This window comes from Siphateles boraxobius, unplaced genomic scaffold, assembly GCF_051911475.1.
Source record: "Siphateles boraxobius isolate OS27281-9 unplaced genomic scaffold, OSU_SipBor_1 9, whole genome shotgun sequence".
NCBI lineage: Eukaryota > Metazoa > Chordata > Actinopteri > Cypriniformes > Leuciscidae > Siphateles > Siphateles boraxobius.
The window spans coordinates 23,057,270-23,073,433 of NW_027509219.1; the positions used below are offsets into that span (position 1 = coordinate 23,057,270).

A 16,164-nucleotide genomic window follows, 5' to 3' on the forward strand; every position below is an offset into this window, starting at 1 on the left:
AACATCTGCTGTCTTAATTTTTTTAAGTACAATCGACTTGGATGTTTAAGTTATTTCAACTTAAATTACATTATGACTTTAGAAGTCGAATCTCGTATAACTTTAAAACGTTGTTAATGTAAAACAATGTAAAACAAAAGCAATGTAAAAATATAGGCCTATGTTGTCATAGCTTATTCATATTTTTTTTACAGTGTAACAACAACGATGCCAGAATATCGTTGTGCTCCTTTTACTTACCTCAGCAAACAATGAAAACTCAAGTCAAACTCAAATCTCAGAACATCCTATGCTGAACTGCACCATATGCAGTTATCTACACTATGGGGTTTGTGTGCATATGTTTGTGTTTAGACTTATGTTTTTTTTTTTCTAGATTTATAAAGTAATTAAGATGTCAGCATTTTTCATCATTTGGACATCCTCCTACTGGATAGCCCCTGCAGTGCCCAGCCATGTTCAGCACATATCACCCACCTGAACACAGCTGCCTGCTGCAGTGAGTATATGCTTAGTGCACGGTCCATAGTCCCACAGATGGGTGATTAACAGCAGGGTGCATGGGTTTAGGTCTGTGTGTCTCAGTTTGTGCTGATAAACAAATTTACTATCTTTAGAGAGAGAGAGCTGTGTTAGATTGGTGGGTTGGCACCTAGAACATGTTTGTGAATCCCCTTTTGTGCCCATTAATGTCTCCGTTTGTGTACGCTAGATTCTTGTTATGCTGTAACATGAAGGTTGATTAAATGTTCCTATCGTGCGAAATAAACTAACATTAAATTAACAACTGCTACAGCAAGAAGACACTGTGTACACTTTTAAATATAAAGGGTCTTTTTTGGCATCGATGGCTCCATGAAGAACATTATAATGTTAGATCATTATAATGTTCTTCACACTAAGAAAAAATGGTTCTTTTAGGAACGGTTCACTGAAATGTTCTTTGGCAATGCAGAAATGATGTTTCCATGGTATCGTTGTGAAAACTCTTGGAACCTTTATTTATATGAGTATTGTGTTGACTATTGACTCTAGGTCAACCAGTCAACCCTGTTACTTAAGTTATTGTAAAAATGTGCATTTATTTTTAGAATTAATTTTACATTGTCATGCATAAAACAATAGAAAATGAATTTTAAAAAATGCTCATATGAAGTAATTTTAAAGTGTTCTGAATGATAGTGAATATGGTAATCACTACATAGTCTACTACAGTACTTTCTGTACTTTTCAACCACTGGCTGTCATTCCCAGACTGGCCGCGCAGTGGCGCAAAACGCGAGCTCCAAATGCCAATGGAGTGGGCACCGCGCTGTCATATGGTATAGGCTACTGTCGCCGATTCTCGAGACAGGATTGAGGCTTGAGCAGGCTCAGGGGAGGCAGCCGTGACTTGGTCTGAATATCACAACCGAACCTCGACTTGGAATAACCCAGCTGTGCGTTTACACCTTTCGTCTTGTGAGCGACGCGGCATGCAGCACGGGAACAATGGGGATGATCAGAGGTTGCGCTGAGGACGCCAGATGCCATGCCGCACACATGTCCTCCCTAACATACGAATCCAGGCTCAACGCAGGTTATTGATTATGCTTGCGGGGTCCGATCGGGAGCCAGACGTTTCAGCAGCAGCAGAGAGAGTGCAGCGAGGTGGATGCTGCGCGGCGACGCGCCCCCTGAATCCCTAAACTGAGTGAGTATCTTCAGCAGCATCTGTATAGGCTACGGCTCTCGTCTCATTGGCATGCACTTCTGCCTACGTGCTGGCCATACAACGGAACCCTGTATTAAACGCATATCAGAATGTATAGCATGATTATTTGCTGTTGGAGGTTGGAGGAATACGCGTCCGGTTTACATGATATAAATAACTCGCATCATAAGTCAGAAGACACGTGTGCAACAGCTTCAGTGTAGCCGCATTACCCTTTGTGATTCGACATTTAATTAAACGGTTTATAAGCAGGTTGTGGCACACTCTCTCACTCGGCGGAAACAGGCAGTTCAGCTCTGCTCGGTATCATATTTAATACTGTGAATTATGAAATCAATTAAGGGAGCAGCAACATAGCCGCTCATTTATTTGTTTCCCCTCAATTAAAAGGGATTTCGATGGAAACCTCTTGCAGTCTGCTGTGGGAGCTGACCTCGAGGACGCACCTGCACTGCGCGTGCATTTCCACTTTGATCTTGTGAGATTATTTCCAGAGTGCATCAGTGATTGGCGGGACGATACCCTCGGAAGCAACGAATTTTTCGTGCTGAATAAGAGGTCGATCGCTGCGGGCCATAACATATCATGCATTCGCGCTACATATCACATATGCGAGCCGGGAAAATAATGGTGTTGCATAGTAGTCTATACTGTCTGGCATACTTGACATATAGCCCACAGCAGTCTTTCAGTTGAAACAGCTCACGTTTTAAAGTTCATATGGTCAAATCGAATCAAAATAGTACTTATTTAGCTAACCTGTTGTGTCTGAATAAACAGCCGCAGTAAAAGCTGACTGATCTCCTGTCTGCAAAAAAAGGGCGCAGTAGCCTACTTTAAAGTCCCCATGAAATCAAAATTGAAGTTTTTTTGGCTTTTAGTATGAATATGTTTGCCTTACTGTTATCCATAAGCTAGTGTGCTCCAAAACCACTGCAAAAGATATTTAGAAGATATTTATATTTAGAAGATATAAGCATTGAAAACTTAGTCTCTCACTTCTGCCAGCATGGATCATTGATTTTGATCACATCACTTTCCACTTCAGCTTCGCATCAGAATTTCTGTCCAATCAAATGTTCTCTAGAATCTAAAGCGTTCTGTCCCGTATATCTATAGTCTTTGCCCTACATTATAAAATCGGTCACTTGTTCAACCATTTACTGTTTTCATGGTGAATGGCACATTGTGCACTATATAGTGGAGACGCTCAATTCAGACAGTGTAATGCTTTCCAATGAGGCGAGTGAAGTCTGGTTTCACGTAAGTGTCACTCTAACTGCCGCAGCGCACACACAGTCTGCTCTGATCCAGACTAGACACGATAGCACAGAGCAGATCATATGTGCGAGTCGGCCCATACCAGAAAACATATCGGACCCATTTGAATTCAGCACAGAATGCTAAATTTTAAACCAATATGGAGGAGATTAGGAGGATAAGTGGTTAGAGATTAGGAGGAAACTGCGGCTTTACCGAGCTCAACGGCTCTGGCCGAGCTGTGATATAAACTAAATTCTATTGGCTATTTTAAAATAAAAAAATTTGTAGGGGGGGAGCCGTTCGATATGTCCTCTTGTATCAGTGGAAATTACGTCAACACATGTGATATGGAATAATGCCACTTCAGTGGGCCTTTAAGATGATGATGTGTAAATTGGGCACGAGACGAAGCTCACTGTACAAGTTGCCAACACTAGTGTAGAGGGAAGGCTTGCCGGATCAGACTGGTGATGTACCTGTCATCCATATAAGAGACAGATGAAGGTTCTGTGTAATGTATGTGAGTTAGTTTGTGAGAGTGGCTGCAATGAATCAGACTGTTGGGGCACAACTGCTCAGTCATATAAACTTCCTGTTGATTGGTGGAGACTGAAGCAGATATGATTTCCCTACCCGTGAGCATCAGAGAAAGCAAACAGAATGTTCTGTACTGTCCAATCAATGGAAAAAAATCCAACATTGGCTCACATGGGTTGTAATGTCTGGAGTCAGGAGGTGTAAAGAACGGTTTCCTATAGTGAAAATACATTTTTGTCTAAAGAGACAAGGAGGCTCCACTTGCTTGGAAACCCTACAGTTGCAGGTTATAATATAATATAATATACAGGTGATGCAATACATAGCAAAATTTAAATGATTTAAATGATGTTGAATCCAGCATGACATAAGCATTCTGAGTGTTTTTTGACCCTAATAATTTCTCTCAGCTGTGTCAGCTGTGCCTAGTATTTGTGACTAAACTTTAGATCAGACCAGGTTGGTCAACAAGACCCAACAAGCTGATCTTTTTTTTAATCAAGAAAATTGAAATCTTCTGTCTGGGAAACCTTTTATGTGAATCACATGTCTTGTTTTGTCACATCTGAAATGTGTTTCCCCTGTACTCAATTTCCTGAACCTCTTGTTTATCCTGAGATGGCCTACTAGCTGAACAGAGTCTTCCAATTTTGAGAGAACCGTCAGAGATTTGCTGTAGGTCTGTTACGGTGCGATAAGGCCCTGCAGGCAGACATCCATTAAACTTGAGGCTCTGCTGAAGATACTGTGAACTGCAGAGGAGTTCCTTCTCTCAGTCTTATCGTGGAGCAGATGAGTGGTCATAGCTCCTCACAGGAGGAAACATACACAGCCTATATCTGTCCTCGAACATAAGAGTGTGTGCATATTTGTGTTTGTGTCTGTGTATTTTTTTTTTTAGACCTGCAATATCTGCATGAATAACATTTGAAACTTGATTGCATGAAAATACAGGAAATCCAAATTTATTTGTCCCACATATAGTTACATATTGAGTACAGATTGTGTGGGTGAATGTTTTCTAGTTTGACAATGAAGGTCATGGAAGAGACCAGAATGATCAAACCATACTAGTAAAACTACATCTCCACAATCTCTTAGCGAGAGGTCAGAAGGTCCTTGTCTCCTCAAAACAAAGGTCATAAGGGCAGGAATCTCTGGTGACCTTAAAATCTGTTTCAATTCAGCACTGCAGGCAGTTCATGACACCAATAATTTGTATACATTGTTTTTTTCTCTTTCATTATACTAATATACTGAACAGTTTTTAAAATGGCAGATTATATTTAAATAAATAAATAATTAAAATACTGTTATTATTTTAAAGCTGCTTCTGCTTCTTTCTACAAAATGTATTTCTTCAGATTTTCTTAAACAGTAGGATAGATGTACAAACATTCATCATATGGTGCTAATGCGTAATGCTGACAATGGAAAATTATCAGCCTAAATTATTTATCTAAAACTATTCAAAATATGTATATTTTTTGTAATTTAAATTAAACTGAAATGATGAATTTACATTACATTTTCTGAATGAAAAATCTGAGTGATGTTTGCTAGTGCAATAAGAATATAAAAAATCACAAGAATATAGGTGAAGTGAGTGGTTCTCAGGGTGTTGCTAATTCATTGTGAGTGTCTTTAGGAGGATTGCTATTCAGTTGATAGGGTGTTTTGAGTGGTTGCTAGGGTGTCTTTAGATGGTTGCTAAGAGATTGGATACTGCTCAACGTCAAAATAGCTCACCTTCAAGTTTGGTCATTATATATGGCTTCTTCAATGTGAATCAATTTAATTTATTACCGTATTTTCATCACATTCAGTTAACATTAGCTGTTAATGCTGTAGATGGAAATAGTAGCAGCAGTTCAGCTGTAACTATCAGTTCCATCTGTCATTTGTACTTAGTTCTGGAATAAGTTATATCTTATCTTAAAACAAAGTAATTATGTAAAGGTGGCACTGAGGAGTTTGACTTGAAGGATGTGTTTGTTTTAAATCCAAGACAAGATGACAGAGGACACCCTGTTTTACCGCTTGTTTACGAATAAATAATTTAACATCCATCATGGTAACATGCTGCTCAGAGGAGACTTAAGGGGCGTTCACACATGCAGAGATTTAAAACAAAGAAGAATGAAGTAATTCATTTTCAATGATTTCTGATGACATGAACGTCAGCGACAGAAGTTGAGCAAACACCTAAAACATGTTTTTAGTTCATATATTAATTTGTCGTCATAATTTTTGTAGTTTACTTTCCACTTATATCCACTTATAACTATTTCCCCATTCATTTTGCTGATGTAAAACAGAAAGAGAAGGAAAAGAGTGAAAGGGGGAAAACGAGAGGGGGAGGAGGCGAGAGAGTGATGTCTCTTGGGTTTGGGGGGACGTGCCAGTTTCTCTCTGACTGAAATCTAGGGCTTCACAGTAATTAAAACATGCCATTCCCCAATCTCTCTCTGTTTCTGTTTCTCTCTTTCTTCTTCCCTGTTCCTGAGCTCCTTACAAACAGACACAATCTTTCTCTTTATTTTTCTGGGGAAGTAATTGACTGGAAAATAGAAGCTGGTGTCTGACATACAGATGGAGACCTGCCATTATTACACAATCCAATTTAGTCTTCGTTAAAGCAATGAGATTAATTTCAGACACATGGTAAAGAAATGAAAAACAGAGAACCTGAATAAAACGGTTCAATCATGTAATTGGGACCTGGAGTTCCTGGAGTTTGGACATGCTGAGGCTTCATAAAGGACCTGTAAGCTGTTGTTGTTTGAAATATCTGCAATTGCAGACAATAACCACTAGGGAGCAGTAGTTTAAGCATTGAAAATACCAGCATAGTTGGCCCCTGCTGGTAAACTATCTAGATTCAATAAGCATCTTTCGTAAGCTTGGAATAATTTTAAATAGGCTACATAATTTACACGGTTAAATGTTAAATTTAAGTAAATGTATGTAAAAAATTTATGTGAAAAAAATGTAAATGCATAGCCTATCTACTTTTCATACTGCATCTTATAATGTTGTGTTGCCTAAATTCACTTGGATTACAAATTATTAATTGTAGTTTTCAGTGTTTTACTTTTTATTGAGACAAATTAGTAGGAAGCTTATAGAAATTTAAAATATGCAATGTATTGGTTGTCAGACATATCTGAATTTCAGCTCTGGAGGCCTTGATACTTGATACACACACAGTGATAGAACAGTAACGATGGCATCATTTAAAAAAAAATTTTTTTATTCCATCGCGAGTCCTTCCCGTTTTGGAAGTGCATACAAAGTGGATTCGTAGTTGTCACATGTCTGTCCTGTCTTGTGATGCACATGGGTGTTTTGTTATTTTGAGCCATGTGCTCTTGTCATTGTTTGATCCCTCCCCCTTGTTATCTGATTATTGGTTTAACTGCTCCACCTGTCTGAATCGTTACCCTCCTTTGTTTGCCTCCCTATTTAGTCTTGCTGTGTTTGCTGTCCTGTGCTCGTTCGTTGTATTTGTTACGCGTATTGTATTCTGTGCCTGTTCCTGCCTTGCCTTGTCTGTTTTCGGATTTAGATTTGGTTTGTTTATTTTATGTTTTATTAAAATACTTCTCTGCACCTGAATCCACGGAATTATTCCCGGTCCCACAGTGACAGAACGAACGAGCCTCATGTGGATTCAGCGGAGCGAACTTTGTCCGGCTGAGAGAGAGAATGGGATCTCTCTTTTTAGCCAGAGACAGTTCACGTTCCGTCTGCCCAGCCAGAGACCGTTCACGTTCCGTCTGCCCAGTCAGAGACAGTTCACGTCCCGTCTGCCCAGCCAGAGACAGTTCACGTTCCGTCTGCCCAGCCAGAGACCGTTCACGTTCCGTCTGCCCAGTCAGAGACTGTTCACGTTCCGTCTGCCCAGCCAGAGACAGTTCACGTCCCGTCTGCCCAGCCAGAGACAGTTCACGTTCCGTCTGCCCAGCCAGAGACAGTTCACGTTCCGTCGTTCCGTCTGCCCAGTCAGAGACTGTTCACGTTCTGTCTGCCCAGTCAGAGATTGTTCACGTCACGTCTGCCCAGTCAGAGACTGTTCACGTCACATCTGCCCAGCGAGAGACTGTTCACATCACGTCTGTCCAGTCAGAGACGGCTCACGTCCCGTCTGTCCAGTTTGGGACAGAGCAAGAGATGCCCATTCGCGTGGCCGCCAATGCTATGCTGGACTATCTGGAGCGTCTGGCTCGGATCCTGGACATGCCGGTGGATGCTCCGGGGCCGAAGGCAGAGCCAGTTTCTGCTGTTCCTGAGCCGGAGCCAGTGTCTGCTGTCCCTGAGCCGGAGCCAGTGTCTGCTGTTCCAGAGCCGGAGCCAGTGTCTGCTGTTCCAGAGCCGGAACCAGTGTCTGCTGTTCCAGAGCCGGAGGCAGAGCCAGTGCCCGTTCCAGAGCCGGAGGCAGAGCCAGTGCCCGTTCCAGAGCCGGAGGCAGAGCCAGTGCCCGTTCCAGAGCCGGAGGCAGAGCCAGTGTCCGTTCCAGAGCCGGAGCCGGAGGCAGAGCCAGTTCCCGTTCCAGAGCCGGAGCCGGAGGCAGAGCCAGTGCCCGTTCCAGAGCCGGAGGCAGAGCCAGTGCCCGTTCCAGAGCCAGAGCCGGAGGCAGAGCCAGTGCCCGTTCCAGAGCCGGAGGCAGAGCCAGTGCCCGTTCCAGAGCCGGAGGCAGAGCCAGTGCCCGTTCCAGAGCCGGAGCCGGAGGCAGAGCCAGTGCCCGTTCCAGAGCCGGATGCAGAGCCAGTGCCCGTTCCAGAGCCGGAGGCAGAGCCAGTGCCTGTTCCAGAGCTGGAGCCAATGTCTGTTCCAAAGCCAGAGCCTGTTCCAGTGCCAGAGCCAGTGTTTGTTCCTGTGTTTGTGTCTGTTCTTGTGGATGTTACAGTTCTTATGGCTGTTCCTGAGCCGGTGTCTGTTCCTGAGCCGGTGTCTGTTCCTGAGCTGGTGTCTGGTCCTGAGAGGGCATCACCGCCTTGGCCGCCCGAGGGGTCTTCACCGCCCTGCCCGCCCGAGGGGTCTTCAACGCCCTGGCCGCCCGAGGGGTCTTCACCGCCCTGGCCGCCCGAGGGGTCTTCACCGCCCTGGCCGCCCGATGGACTCTGTGTTTCTCCCTGGCCGCCCGATGGACTCTGTGTTTCGCCCTGGCCGCCCGATGGACTCTGTGTTTCGCCCTGGCCGCCCGATGGACTGTGTTTTGCCCTGGTCTGTCCCTCCTGGTCTGTCCCTCCCGTCCCGCCCTGGTCTGTCCCTCCTGTCCCGCCCTGGTCTGTCTCTCCCCCCCCCCCCCGGCCTGTCCCTCCTGTCCCGCCCTGGTCTGATGGAGCGTCTGATAGCCGCTCCGTAGGGAGGGGGTTATGTCACATGTCTGTCCTGTCTTGTGATGCACATGGGTGTTTTGTTATTTTGAGCCATGTGCTCTTGTCATTGTTTGATCCCTCCCCCTTGTTATCTGATTATTGGTTTAATTGCTCCACCTGTCTGTCTCGTTACCCTACTTTGTTTGCCTCCCTATTTAGTCTTCCTGTGTTTGCTGTCCTGTGCTCGTTCGTTGTATTTGTTACGCGTGTTGTATTCTGTGCCTGTTCCTGCCTTGCCTTGTCTGTTTTCGGATTTAGATTTGGTTTGTTTATTTTATGTTTTGTCCTATTAAAATACTTCTTCTCTGCACCTGAATCCACAGAATTATTCCCGGTCCCACCGTGACAGTAGTGTGGAGAATAGCGTCTTCTTGAAATATCGACAACACAAACCAAACTCTTCCAGGCCTCTAAAGGATGAGCTAAGGGGAGGGTCAAAGTAGACATTGTTCGCAGACAGCCAATGAAGAACATGGATGCAAATTTATTACATTGTGTAGGTATGTAACTGGAAGTGAGACTGGAATTGCTGGAGACTCGTTTCAGTAGATCTATAGAATCTATTCTTTCATTAGGAGATAAGTTTATTTGTCGTGCACTTTGATCTGTAATATATAATTACAGTAATATAATATTACACACTGCATGAAAGGTAATATTTGAAAAAGCATAATGGGGCACTTTAATATTATATACATCCCTATTTAATTATATAGGGGCCTGACTCCAGGAATCTGGAATCTTTTACATACGGTATTTTAACATGTTAAGCATGTTTACTGAATTTATTTATACTAGTCAAGAAGTTGTACGTAGTCATTAAGTGCAGTAATAGATCATAACTTCTGTTAGTAGCTCTCAAGACTGGAGTGCTTGTTTCATTTGTGTTTCAATTTAAATTGTGTGGTGGACTGAAAGTCTCCAATTAAGAGTTAACAGGATATTTTCGTTTTGCTTGGTCACATTAATCAAATATGAAGTGGTAATGATTTTAAGGGGATTGTCCTGGGTATCCTAAATTATTGCGCAGCATTAGCTGATTTTACCAATTATAGAGGATTTTGTCTTGGTCTAATGAGTTGGTTTTCAGAAAGGCAAATTAATCCGTCGGAGAATAAAGACAGGGACTGTGTATCAGAGACAGGCTTCTGCTTCTTCCCAAATAGTATCCATGTAATTACACAGGAAACAAGCTCTTTACTGTTTAATTAGCCCAGCAAAGACAAGATGTAGTTTTAGCCACAAACTCCTCACATTTGCCAAGTTTGACGCAGTCCAAAAAGTGTGATGGGAGTTTAACCCTGATATTTTTGCACTTCTCAGTGCTATTTTTTAAAAGAGATGGTTGTATTTGAACTTTGACACACCACATCTGTGTGTGGACTAAAGAGCCCTAGTCTCATGAACACCATCAGGTCCAGTCTACACTGCAACTTATTCTGGCCAGGAACCGCCCACGTAGACAGGAACAGACCAACACATATTGATTATACAACAATAATAGTGCCATCTGTGGTTGAGACTAGAAAACAATAACAGTTTTTAATTTATGGCAGTTATTAAAGGAAATACTCAAAGTAGTAAGCCATAAATCACACTGTAATGATGCTTAAAGGGTTAGTTCACCCAAAAATAAAAATGATCCCATAATTTACTAACCATCATCATGCCATTCAGTATATGACTTTCTTCTTTCAGCCAAACGTAATCAGAGTTATATTAAAGGGTTAGTTCACCCAGTGTTCAATGTTCGCCGGTTCCCGCCTCCTTCTTCCCATAACATCTGAACCCCGTTACAGTTAGTTCACCCAAAAATGAAATTTCTTTCATTAATTACTCACCCTTGTGTCGTTCCAAACCCATAAGACCTTCGTTCATCTTTGGAAAAGAAATTAAGGTATTTTTGATGAAATCCATTGAAATCCTTTCTGTCCCGCCTCCATAGACTAAAATATTATTACAAATTTCAAGGCCCAGTAAGGTAGTAGAGACATCGTTAAAATAGTCCATGTGACTACAGTGGTTTAACCTAAATATTATGAAGGGATAAGAATATTTTTTGTGTGCAAAAAAACAAAAATAAAGACTGTATTCAACCATTTCTTCCCTTCCGTGTCAGACTCTGTAGTTACTGTAGTCACATGGACTATTTTAACGATGTATTTACTACCTGCACGTCCTGCAGCTATATCACCCTGTTGCCCAAGACTGGTTGCCCACTGAAGCTAAGCAGGGTTGAGCCTGGTTAGTACCTGGATAGGAGACCTCCTGGGAAAACCAGGTTGCTGCTGGAAGAGGTGTTAGTGAGGCCAGCAGGGGGTGCTCACCCTGTGGTCTGTGTGGGTCCTAACGCCCCAGTGATGGGGACACTGTACGTCAGAGAGCACCATCATTCGGATGAGATGTTAAACCGAGGTCCTGACTCTCTGTAGTCACAAAAATTTGCCCAGTGGTACCTTTGGGTACCTTTCTGGGCCTTGAAAATGGTAATAATGATGCAGTCAATGGAGGGACAGAAAGCTCTCTGATTTCATCAAAAATATCTTCATTTGTGTTCCAAAGATGAACAAAGGTCTTACGGGTTTGGAACGACACAAGGGTGAGTAATTAATGAAAGAAATTTCATTTTTGGGTGAACTAACGGTATCAAGGTTCAGATGTTATGGGAAGAAGGAGGCGGGAACCGGCGAACATTCAACACTTTTAATAAAATAAATAAACAAGTACAAAAACAAAAGTATAAGCCAGCAGCCCCTCACGGACGACTGCTGGCCACACAAAACAGAAACCAAACACAGGTTCAGGCCTGTTCCTCTCTCGATCTTCACAGTCGTCGCTCCTCCTTTTATGCTTTGCTCCTCCTTGAGAGATACGAGACTGGTGCGTCTCAAAGGTGTCATTCATCATTAATCATGCCACCGGCCACGTGCCGTTCTCTCACGTCCCTCGACCTCATCCTGCTCGCCACACTAACCCTTACAAAAATATCCTGGCTCTTCCAAGCTTTATAATGGGAGTTACATAAACATATATTTTGTAACCCAAAAAGCACATCCATCCATCATAAAAGTAATTCATATGGTCCCAGGGTGTTAATAAAGGCCTTCTGAAGTGAAGTGATACGTTTTGTAAGAAAAATATCCATATTTATAACTTTATAAACTATTATCACTGGCTTCCTGTAACGGCCGTTCATGAGTCTAGTTCCGGTGGAAGAGTGACCTCTGACCGGACGCATGAAGTATTGATGAATGTGGAAGCACAATTCAGTTGATAGGGTGTTTTGAGTGGTTGCTAGGGTTTCTTTAGATGGTTGCTAAGAGATTGGATACTGCTCAACGTCAAAAGAGCTTACCTTCAAGTTTGGTTGGCTTCTTCAATGTGAATCAATTGAATTTTTAAATTGAGTTTGTTGCCCAGGCCTATTTGTTTGAACCGCGAGAGCCGTCTACTCTCACCTAAGCTTACGCTACGCCTAAGTCCTATACGTCATGGATCGGGTCAGAGGTCACTCTTCCAACGGAACTAGACTCACGTACGGCCGTTACCGGAAGCCAGTGATTACAGTTTATAAAGTTATAAATATGGATATTTTTCTTACAAAAATGCATAGCTTCGCCTCAGTAGGCCTTTATTAACCCACTGGAAGCATATGGATTACTTTTATGATGGATGGATGCACTTTTTTGGCTTCAAAATCTAAGTTACCATTCATTCCCATTATAAAGCTGGGAAGAGCCAGAATATTTTTTAATATAACTCTGATTGTGTTTGGGTGAAAGAAGAAAGTCATATACGCTTGAGGGTGAGTAAATTATGGGATAATTTTCATTTTTGGGTGAACAAACCCTTTAAAAAGACACACGCATTGTCATCAGAAAGGTCAGCATCTATACCTTTGATTGTTTTTTTATGTAACACTGTCTGGTCTAGTTACATATGCACATAACAGCATCTGCACCTGTTGACAGTTACAGGGACTATTTTATTCACCCAGCATGCTTCTCTGCATAAAACACATCATTATTGGGAATGACTTCACAAATCAATATGACCAACATGTGATTCTGCCATTCGGTGGGATGAAACACAGTCACAGCTCCATCTGGCCTCAGAATAAAGTGCTCATGACAGAACAATCCCTTATAGTGCACTCGTTTTGAGCACTGTCCTGTCCTCGTCTCTTTCTTTCCTGAAACACAACACACACTAGTAGTAGTTTGTAGGGCTGTCACTTTTGAGAAAAATCAAATTCGAACGGTTATCGAATATCAAGTAATTCGAATATATTCGAATTTCTACGAGACCCCCCCCCCCCCCCCCCCCCAAAAAAAACAACAACACAGTAACAGAGATTCAATCACAAATTTATTAACAGTCTGACAGTCATAAACAGGACTCAGGCCTGTCTGAAAACATTTTTTTTGACTTAATGTTTTAAACAGCCGGTTATCAATTTAATCTATAAGTGCCACTAAGCTACATGGAAAAAAACTGCATCGGAACAGCACGGCACAAACAATAACGTGACGGCTTAAACAGCAGGAGTAAGGCCTATAGCCTAGCCTCATTTCTTATTTCAATTCATTTCTTAATATTGTTTGCTAGAAACACCAATTTACCAACTTGATCTGGGTTAGGGTTAGGGTTAGGGTTAGGTGCGGCTCTCTTTTTATTGGCGATGTTCCCCGCGGTGGAGAACACGCGCTCAGTGCGCGCACACGTGCCTGGCACACACAGATTTGCGCGTCAATGTTGAGAGAAGTGGTATACGGTGTAGCTGTAGAACCCAAAATATTTCCAGACTCAACTTTTTAGATGAGTTGAGGTCGTAATTCTACGAAAATCTTCCATTTTCAAAACAGGGAGGCTATTATTCGCTTGATTTGGTCATGGGCTTACGCTACAATTACGTTTAGAAGGCCCGCTCCGGGATGAGATGGCAAACAATAATAAAAAACAAAAAACAGTCTAATCATAGACTGTAAAAAATGCGCCAAACATGTCACTTTAAAAACCGGATAGTTTATTTATAGTTCGAATACGGATATTTCACGTCATGTTCGATTGCATATTCGAATATCGAATAAAAAGTGACAGCCCTAGTAGTTTACAACATGGGTTAGGGTTTTGTATTTGGTTAAGTGTCATTCAGCAGATGCTTTATATATTTAATCACAATAAAACCTTGTAAGCACCATGTAAATCTGAGTTTTTCTCCTAGCTGCAAACATGTTGTGACAGGATATTATAATGAGTGTTTAGTATTTGCTGCATCAAGCTGGGAAGCCCCGTCCACTGTTACATCTCATTGGTCCAAATTCATTGGTTTGATTCACATCGCACAGCAGTTTCATGTTCAGTGTGGACAGACAAATTGCTTGTCACTTTTAACAATAACACAAATTTGCTTGTGTTATGTGTATCTGAAAGGCATTATGGAGATGATGATTTTAGTATCTCTCTGGATCCTCAGGTACTCTCATCTGATTGGGAAACCATGAAACCAAGAAAGCTCAAGTCATTGGGCTGCCATTAGCAGATTCTATCCTACCGATGCAACCTAAATAAGCAGCTCATGTGCAAAACTTAGAATCACCTTCAATCAAAATCACAGTGGCTTTTATTATAGTCATCAGTGTTTCAATATTCTGAGCGTCTGTTTGTCTTGAGCAAATCAAATGGTGCTAAAAAGGCCCACCTGGAGAAAAAGATTATCTTTCAGTCGTTTCTAATTCTTTTAATTAGATTAGGCATTTAAGATATGAGAATAACGCACTGCCAATAAATTAATGAGATATGAAATATGCCATGGGTGCTCTGGACAGATTTGGAGAAAGACATGTCGTATATTAAATTAAATATTAGCAATATATGTTCCTTGCAAAAATAGTTCTTAGTTGGAGTACTCATGGTTAATTTTGAATGGCTAATGAAGAAACATCTTTTTGTTCAATGACTGCGTATATCCACCTGCCGGGGCCAATGCTTGTCATGATAAATTAGGCAAAACTTGACATTTTGATCTAACCAACCAAGTTTAGGTGTGACAACATTTTCATTTTTGGGTGAATGTCCCTAAGTGCAGATCATGATTGATTTTTTGTTTTGTTATAATGAGTAATTCATATTGAGTCATATTGAGTTTTGTTGGTGCTTTTGGGCGGACAGAGCTCCTGTGGCAACCCTATCGTAATCTTCATTGATATCTGAAATGTGAGAGTCTAGATGTGTGCATAGTCTAGCACCGCATTTTTCCTTAATTTTGGCTGGCAGCCTTTGACAAACACTCTCTGTTTTCTGTGGGAGTCAGTGCATGATGGATCCACTCATTAATCTTCAGGCATGTTTTTCATTGATGCATACTCTAGAGACCCGTGTACAGTTTAAAAGGGGTCACCAGGAATTCAGGTGCAACTCAGGGCAAGTATGCATGTGTACTACACTTGTGACAACTGCATTATAGTAGAAAGTCCTTTTTCAGTAATTTTCTAAGTATTGTCTCCCTCCTTCGTTGTTTTGACACTGTTGTTTGCTTATGCACAGAGGTATTTTTAGCTCTTATCATGACTCACTTCCCTTTGATAGTACTAAACCAAGAGCCAAAATAATTAAAACTGGGGTAATTCTTTATCTGACAAAATCCACAAACTTGAGCTCATGCATGATGCCTGTAAGGTGTGAGTAGGAAATAGCCATAGAAATCCTTGTACTGCCACCAGCAGTACAAGTCTTCACAAAGAAAAATAAAGACGGGATTGTGCATGCAAACAAAAGGTGACTGAGCGATTCAGGACTCACTCTCCTTTCAAAAGTGCTGGTTCATTCAGAAGATTTCTGAAGTAATGTAGAACATTGGACAATCAGAGAAGTGTACGCAACAACGCCGTCAAGTGTGTAGACTGTATTATACATTTGTCTCACATGCGTTCATTTCAATGCATCTGTTCTCCTGTGCAGACATTTGCGATGTCCCCTATAGAAAAAGGAAGAGTTGGAGATGTGTCTGTTTGTGTGTATATATATATACAGGTCCTTCTCAAAAAATTAGCATATTGTGATAAAGTTCATTATTTTCCATAATGTAATGATAAAAATTAAACTTTCATATATTTTAGATTCATTGCACACCCACTGAAATATTTCAGGTGTTTTATTGTTTTAATACTGATGATTTTGGCATACAGGTCATGAAAACCCAAAATTCCTGTCTCAAAGAATTAGCATATTTCATCCGACCAATAAAAGAAGTGTTTTTAATACAAAAAA

The 16,164-nt window shown here is 41.6% G+C and overlaps 1 protein-coding gene across 2 annotated transcripts in view; it reads left to right on the forward strand.

Annotated features, from left to right (window-relative positions):
* The first annotated feature begins 1,271 nt into the window (after positions 1–1,271).
* Positions 1,272–16,164, forward strand: part of LOC143732452 (uncharacterized) — a 32,193-nt gene continuing 17,300 nt past the window's right edge. Inside the window, exon 1 of one of the 2 annotated variants that reach the window (XM_077223538.1) lies at positions 1,272–1,693. The gene's annotated coding sequence lies outside the window, so the exon portion shown is untranslated. The remainder of the gene's footprint in view (positions 1,694–16,164) is intronic. The other variant, XM_077223537.1, reaches the window with a different exon arrangement.